General features: G+C 46.2%; 1 non-coding gene across 1 annotated transcript; it reads left to right on the forward strand.

The window, feature by feature from the left end:
* Positions 1 to 328: 328 nt before the first annotated feature.
* Positions 329 to 447, forward strand: LOC133372135 (5S ribosomal RNA). The gene has a single exon (XR_009759451.1). It is a non-coding gene; the product is annotated as a 5S ribosomal RNA (ribosomal RNA).
* The last annotated feature ends 5,395 nt before the right edge of the window (positions 448 to 5,842 follow it).

Raw genomic sequence — 5,842 nt, forward strand, 5'->3', positions numbered from 1 at the left:
CATGGAGAGAAGTCATTTGGCAGCAGGGCGGGGAAGACAACCTTAAACTAACCCCCCTCTCTTACCCTTTCTCTTTTTAAGAAAAGCACAATGTAATTTTTTTAAAACAAAGGTGTAGACCTAAAATACAGAATGTGTGGATGAGGTAAACACAAGTCTGGCAAACCCAAGTATTGCATCGATCAGGGTAGGGGGAGCCTTTTCAGCCCAACAACCACTTTCCCTTCAAGGCAACCTTCCTAGAGATGCATACCAGTGGTGGGCTGGCCCAGAGGGAAAAAATAGGTAGAGCAATGAAGGCAAATGTTTACCTTCGTACAGTAAGCTAGCCTACGGCCATACTGCCATGAACACGCCCGATCTCGTCTGATCTCGGAAGCTAAGCAGGGTCAGGCCTGGTTAGTACTTGGATGGGAGACCACGTGGGAATTCCGGGTGCTGTAGGCTTAGAGGAAGGTGATGGTAAACCACCTCGGAATACTTCTTACCATGAAAACCCTATGACTATATCCAAAAAAGACTCATAGGGTCGCCATCAGTCGTAATCAACTTGAAGGCATATAATAACAACAGCAATTCCTACATACACACACCTTGCTGTCCTCCATCCTGATAAGCAGGAGGCATTATCAGAGTCCAATGACACAATCCAGCCTTTACATCGTTGCCCAGTCACTGAGACCTTTGGGGACATTTCTGTAGGCTCAGATGCATGGCTTGTAACTACTGACATCCGTGCATTCAGTGCTGTTGAGCATAAGTGGTTACTAGCCATGATGGCTATATTCTATCTTTGCTGTTGAAGGCAATGTGCCTCTGAATGCCAGTTGCTAGGAATCACAAGAGCAGAAAATGCTCTTGCACTCAGGTCCTGCTTTCGGCCTTCCCATTGAAGCTTCTGGTTGGCCACTGTGAGAACAAGATGCTGGACTAGATGGGCCACTGGCCTGACCCAGCAGCAAGGCTCTCCTTACGTTCTTATGAATAACAGTAAGGGAAGGGCACTTGCCTTTATGCCCTACCTGCTGGCTTCCTGGAGGATTCTGATTGGCCGCTGTAAGAACAGGATGCTGGACTAGATGGGCCGCTGGACTAGATGGGCCACTGGCCTGATCCAGCTGGGCTCTTCTGACATTCTTCTGATGCTTTTGTAGGTCATCTGAATAGAGCACATGAGTCAACTGTAAGTCAACTATCTCCCTGGCTGAGCGGCACAATACCCCTGTAGGCCAGGGGTACCCACATGACTGGATCACACATTTCCTCCACACAGAATATAGTTTAAGATAAAGACTGGGAATTCACATCAAGTGAGCCATAATGTTAAGGGGTTGCTATGCAACAAGCATGTGCCTCTTCTGTGATACATTTAGTGATGAGCGCAGTCTACAACGTACTCTCTGGTGCTATTTTGGGAGTAGAATGTATAAAAGGAATATGAGCAAAGCAGACTAATTTGGGAGAACTGGCATATGTCATCTGAATTCGCAGACTACAGAGACCTGGGCACATGAGGGAGAGTTTGCATGACCAAAGCCCCATAGGATTTATCCCACCCTATTCCCCATTCTCACAATTGTCTCTGCTAAATTAGGCATCATCTCTATTTTTCTATTGAGATGACATTGTTTTGCTATTGGTGCACTGCCATTAGCTTCCTGTGGCTGTTATGGGGGTTGTTTCTTGTGGTATTATGTATTTCAATTCATGTTTTTAATAGGGCTGTAGCCCTCCCGATCTGCCCCGTGGCCTCGATCTGTGGGTCCCGAGGAGGGCCAATCCACTCTGTCCCAAAGATGAGACAACAACACCCTGCTCTGGATCCATTCCTGAAGTTATCCCTTATAGCTAAGGGGTATTTTCGAATGAAAAAATATGGTTGGAGTAGGAGAAGGAAATACTATGTCTCCTCCCACCAACGTGAGCAGGTTGCTGCAACCAGAACCATGCAAGAACTGCTTCACGCCCAGTGTGAGGAGCATTTGTGGGACAGTGTGCAGCCGCTAGAGCAGCCTTTCCCAACTAGTGAGCCACCAGGTGTTGCTGGACCACAACTCCCATCAGCCTCAGCCAGCATTGCCAATGGTCAGGAAAGATGGGAATTGTGGTCCAACAACATCTGGTGGCCCACTAGTTGGGAAAGGCTGCTCTAGGGGCTGCACACTGTCCCACAAATGCTCCTCGCACTGGGTGTGAAGCAGTTCTTGCATGGTTCTTGCATAGGCTGCCCTAGAGCAATGGGACGGTGATTCCTCCTCCTGCCCGTGCTTGCTCTCAATAGATTGCTAGTGATCTTGGGTGGATCTCATGTGAGAGCCTGAGCGGGTCAGAGTCAAGGCCAGGCCTTAGGCCTGCCTGAGACTGGCCTCTTCCTTCACGTGCTGGCTTTGAAGGGAGGACATCATTGGAGCGGTCTGATGATGAGCCAAGGAAGAAGTTGGTATCATTTAGGAGGTCACTGCTGTGTGGCCTCCTCCCTGCAGAGGCCAGTGCCTGGCGTTGGATGTTGTCACTTTTCCCCCCACGACCTGCCCCCTGATAGCCCCGATCACTCTCAGCTGCCGTACCTGACCCGTAGTGATCTGGGGCTATCTGAACTCTAGTTGGCCAAAGCCCCAAAGCCCTCAGAGAGGCCAGTTTGGCTCAGAGCTTGGCCGAATAAAGAGCACAGCCCTTGTTTTTAATGTGTTGTAAGTTGTTTGGAGACCTTGTGGTAACAAGCAGTGATCAAGTCTAAATTGTCATAATCATCTCACAGATATTCTGCCTCTCCTCTGAATACAGCAGATCCTAAACTGCTTTTTCTCTCCTGACCCACAAAGCACTGGGACAGAGATGAGGGGCTGGTGCCCATTGGGACTGGTGGGGCATAAGGCAGGGGGTCCAACTGTGGGTGCAGCCAGAGCCAAGGATAGGCGGAACCAACTCTTCCTTCCTTCCTGCTTTACAAAGGGCAACACTTGAAACTAAGATGACAGGCAATGCCACCCCTGGAGTGGTTGTCCAACAGGAAGGAAAGGAAGTGGGTGCTGGCTAAAGGCAGACTAAAGTTGGTGGGGCCAAGGCCAGTAGGCAAGGAAGTGGAGAAACTTAAGGAAGGGGTCATTGCTAGTCAGCAATAGCATGGCAATCAGTTTTATGTTGTGTGCTCGCTTTCGAACCGTACACCACAAATCAAGTCTACACAGCCGCAGATAGAGTGTGGTTTGGATTTCATCTCCGGTGCAATGAGGTGCAATGAATCAAATTGAATCTGACAGGTACCTGCAGCCTTCAGCTAAAAAGCATTTTCCGTTAATGCAGTCTGCTTGCTGCCATTAAGGGCCAAAGAAACTGCCGCATTTTTGTGGCCTTTATTCTGGAGTAAATGTACGTTCGCTCAAGAGTAGTTCAAAACATTTTTTTTAAAAGAAATGTTTGCCAGAAATACTCGCTTAAAAACAGAATAGGAATGAAAGGAGCTACATTATGAACCTGCATCCTCCGGTGTGCCGTCAAGTACAAAACTCCAAAGACAGAATGCAGGAAACCAAAAGTAAAACAAACCAACAAACCTAACAACCAGGAATGATGTCATATCACCAATCAGTGTATCACACTAGGAATCTCAGAATGCTGTTTCCAATAGTTTCTACTAAATTTTTCAGTTAAAACAAAATTCAAAGGACATTTAAGGGTCCCTCTTTAGGGAAAAACATCTAAAGAACTTTGAACCATAGACTCATAGGCCTAGAAGAGACCACAAAGTTCATATAATCCAAACTCCTACTCAAGGTTCCTCCAGACTGCTGTTGCTGGTTTTGGGTGCGTGTATTCTGCAACATGCCATTGATGCACTAGTCGTGCATTAGTGGTGGGTTTATACCAGACCACCCACAAATCACTGTGCTTTAGTATTTGTTCTATGATGCACATCCAATGTTACCACATTATTGCAGTCTGGAGGGGCACTCTTGCACTGTAGCACAACAAAAGGGAGACAAAAACACAAACAAACCCCGGAATATTTATGGTATGAAAAGGACATGTACCAACTGGAAACAGAGCAGTATGCCCACCAAAACACATTTGCAGAGACAAGCAGAATTGAAAGAGGGATTGCATATAACCGCCCTGCTACCATTGTGAGCACAAATAATCATAAATGCAAATCAAAAGGATTTCTGAAGGGGCCCTCAATGAAATCTGTGCTACACAGGATGCAGCTACTGATAACTGTCCGGCCTCTGCTTAAGAGGTTTGGTAGGACTACTTTTTTCTCTCTCCTGGGAGATCTCACAGTTTCATCTTTGCTTGTTTATGACATTCATAGCAGAGTGGTAAGCGGCGGTAATGCAGCCGAAAGCTCTGCTCACGGCCGGAGTTCGATTCCAACAGAAGGAGGAAGTCAGATCTCCGGTAAAAGGGGTCGAGGTCCACTCAGCCTTCCATCCATCCGTGGTCAGTAAAATGAGTACCTGGCATATGCTGGGGGGTAAAGAAAGGCTGGGGAAGGAACTGGCAATCCCACCCCATATATATGGTCTGCCTAGTAAACATCGCAAGATGTCACCCTAAGAGTCGGAAACAACTTGCACTACAAGTGCGGGGACACCTTTACCTTTTACCTCCCAATCAACCATGTCCTCTGGATGGTTTACCTACGCTCTGCAGGTGAGGGCCTCCTGCAGATACCATCTTATCAGGAGGTCTGTTCTGCACGTCATAGGAAGCAGACTGACACTTTGGAATTCCCTCCCCTTAAATATTAGACAGGCACCATCTCTGTTATCTTTTCAGCACCTAATGAAACCTTCCTCTTTCAACAAGCCTTTTAAGTAGAGACCTCATCCCAGTCTGCGTCTGCGTCGGAATTATTTTTTAAGATGTTTTTAAATCTTTTTTTTAAAATATGTTTGTAAAGATATGTTGTTTTAAGATGTCTTAAAGTCTTTTGTTTTTAAGGTGTTTTAAAGTGCTTTTAGTGTTTTTGTTTCGCTCCCTGGGCTCCTTCTGGGGGGAAGGGCAGGATATAAAATAAATAAATAAATGATAAAGAATAATCTTGTAAAAATAAAACAAAGCATAAACAATTAAAGAAATGGGTAAAACAATAACAGCATTACAAATATCCGCATAAAGCCAACAAAGGCAGCATAAAATCATTCTAAAATGGCATTAAAACCAAGCTGAAAAGAGCAAAAATGCAGGTGCAGTTCCGTAGGATGGGCTCCTTCCCAAATGTTCCTCCTCTGCATTTCCCCCTTTGATTTTTGTCGTTCTGAATTGCATGGTCTTATTTCCAAAGTGGAACCATCCTATTAGGCATTCCACATTCTTCTGGGCCATATTTCAGCATTTGTACAGAGGCATTCGTGGATGGCAAGATGGGGGCGGAAGCACTTAGCTGGCCTCCCAGCAGCAGAGTGGCTGCTGCTTACCAGGAGGAAGCATAGAAGGCACAAGGCAGTGGGGAAGCAAGCCCTGTCCAAACAATCTCACCAGTAGTCTGCACTCAGAAGCCTTCCTAGGTGCCGGCACATGAATTAAAGCCCAGGTAGGGATGTCAATTTCAGGGAATAGAGAGGGTTGTGTGTGTGTAGAAATGAGTCTACTGTACAAAAATAATATTTACATTTGTTGCTCCACCCACCTTTGCCTCTTGCGCCACTCACCACTGACATGCGGCCCCCAGAAGGTTTCTCAGAAGGGAATGCGGACCTAGGCTGAAAAAGATACCTCACATGTAGATATGGAATTGGGTCTGCAATTTTTGGTCCTCTCAGTTCCTAATTTTTTCCTCATCTTAAATTCAGTTTCCCACACTTCAGCTGCAATTTGTCAGTTTTGTAAAAAAAGAAAG

Source organism: Rhineura floridana, chromosome 17, assembly GCF_030035675.1.
Source record: "Rhineura floridana isolate rRhiFlo1 chromosome 17, rRhiFlo1.hap2, whole genome shotgun sequence".
Classification (NCBI taxonomy): domain Eukaryota; kingdom Metazoa; phylum Chordata; class Lepidosauria; order Squamata; family Rhineuridae; genus Rhineura; species Rhineura floridana.